Raw genomic sequence first — 2,601 nt, forward strand, 5'->3', positions numbered from 1 at the left:
CCTCTTTACCATATCGCGCAAGCGCGAGTAGGCCACGAACTCGTTGAGGATGGTCTTCAGGGCGATCAGCTCGCCAAGTGGCCGCTCTCCTCCCAGGATGCGCCCATCAGCCAGGCGACGGGCCGGAACACGCGCGAGACGATGAACTCGAAAGACAGAGGCGCGCCCCGCCCAGGCCGCGAAGCCCACCAGCTCCCCCAGCCAGCCGAGCACGCCGTTCACGAACGCGATGAACGCGATGAAGGCGATGAGAGAGAGGCGGCGATGTAGCCGCAGATCTTGACGACGCTCATGGCGCCGCGCGATGCCGCGTCCAGCGCGTTCACCTCGTCGCCCTTGTCGACGCTGATGTCATCGACCGTAGTGCGGGAGCGCTGCGTCTCCGGGTAGATGATCTTAGAGACGGCTAGCGCTGGCCGGCGCCGACATGACGCTGGCCGACAGCAGTGCGAGGCGGACACGCCGTAGCGCACGTAGGCCGGCCAGCACCGAGCCGGCGATAGTGGCGAAGCCGCCCGTCATGATGGCGTGCAGCTCCGACTGCGGTGAGCAGCTCCAGGTACGGCTTCACCAGCAGCGGCGCCTCCGACTGGCCGACGAAGATGTTGGCGGCTGCGTTCAGCGACTCGCAGGCCGTGGTACCCACGGTCACCTGCAGCAACCAGCCCAGCTTGACGATGATCCTCTGCATGATGCCGTAGTAGTACAGGATCTGGATGGCGAAGGCTGAAGAAGATGATGACGGGCAGAACCTGCCGAACAAATGCGCATTAGTCGGAACAGGTCGGTGTTACTAGAGCTCCGAAACATTGAAAGGCATACGCGAGGATCGTGCAGATGCGCTAAGGAGCCCATTCACGTGGCACCGGGACCCGGGACCCACACCTGCAGTTCTTGCAGAACGGATATAGATTTTGGCTGCTTTGGGGTCGACGAATTACGACCCTCAGATGCGTTGTCAGTCCTCAGCAAACCACCATCCGTAGATCATTGCAGCCAAGAGGACGACAGACAACAGACAAGTGATCTGGAGCCCACATTCCTTTGGCTGCGAGAACTGAAATGCCAGTGAACTAGGGCATGTACAGTGACCGTGACCACTGTTTTGATGCGAAGCGTCACAGGACAGGCAAAATGCCCAGACATTGCTCCATTTTTTTGGACGAGCCGAATTAATTCGTTGCAGTTTGATGCCACTCCCTTGTATCTGTATCATACCAGTGTGAGGCCGTTTGATACGCTTGGTCACTCATATCGGAATATGAGGAAGGGACTCAGTCGGTCAATATTCAAGAGGAATATTAGAGCATTAAGCATATTAAAAACAAAAATATAGAAAACAAACTTACCGAGAAAGCAAAGACGAAGTAGTCTCCATCGACCAGAAACCCGAAGACAAACTTGCTACCTTCGTTCGTGTACCCCAAGAAGGTGTCCACCTTGTCTCCAATGCATTTGAAGGTCTGCTTGCCCACCTCCCATCGCAGGATAACGAGGCCGAACGAGATCTGGAGACCTAGCCCCCAGATGACGTGACGCCAGATCACCTGCAAGGAACACACCGCCTTGAAAGGCTGTCCCAGGCCTCTCCTGTCACACTCACCACGCTACTGACGAACGTCATCGCCGGCATCACCGCATCAGCATGGCATCACTCACCACGCTACTGACGAACGTCATCGCCGGCATCACCGCATCAGAATGACATCACTCACCACGCTACTGACGAACGTCATCGCCGGCATCACCGCATCAGCATGGCATCACTCACCACGCTACTGACGAACGTCATCGCCGGCATCACCGCATCAGCATGACATCACTCACCACGCTACTGACGAACGTCATCGCCGGCATCACCGCATCAGCATGACATCACTCACCACGCTACTGCGACGAACGTCATCGCCGGCATCACCGCACAGCATGACATCACTCACCACGCTACTGACGAACGTCATCGCCGGCATCACCGCATCAGCATGACATCACTCACCACGCTACTGACGAACGTCATCGCCGGCATCACCGCATCAGCATGACATCACTCACCACGCTACTGACGAACGTCATCGCCGGCATCACCTCATCAGCATGACATCACTCACCACGCTACTGACGAACGTCATCGCCGGCATCACCGCATCAGCATGACATCACTCACCACGCTACTGACGAACGTCATCGCCGGCATCACCGCATCAGCATGACATCACTCACCACGCTACTGACGAACGTCATCGCCGGCATCACCGCATCAGCATGACATCACTCACCACGCTGACGAACGTCATCGCCGGCATCACCGCATCAGCATGGCATCACTCACCACGCTACTGACGAACGTCATCGCCGGCATCACCGCATCAGCATGACACACTCACCACGCTACTGACGAACGTCATCGCCGGCATCACCGCATCAGCATGGCATCACTCACCACGCTACTGACGAACGTCATCGCCGGCATCACCGCATCAGCATGACATCACTCACCACGCTACTGACGAACGTCATCGCCGGCATCACCGCATCAGCATGACATCACTCACCACGCTACTGACGAACGTCATCGCCGGCATCACCGCATCAGCATGACAT

At 57.3% G+C, this 2,601-nt stretch overlaps 1 pseudogene; it reads right to left on the reverse strand.

Annotated features, from left to right (window-relative positions):
- Positions 1–2,582, reverse strand: part of LOC119109906 (solute carrier family 28 member 3-like) — a 2,941-nt pseudogene extending 359 nt beyond the window's left edge.
- Positions 2,583–2,601: the final 19 nt, after the last annotated feature.

The sequence above is a fragment of the Pollicipes pollicipes genome, unplaced genomic scaffold, assembly GCF_011947565.3.
Source record: "Pollicipes pollicipes isolate AB1234 unplaced genomic scaffold, Ppol_2.1 Scaffold_7231;HRSCAF=8579_pilon_pilon_pilon, whole genome shotgun sequence".
NCBI lineage: Eukaryota > Metazoa > Arthropoda > Thecostraca > Pollicipedomorpha > Pollicipedidae > Pollicipes > Pollicipes pollicipes.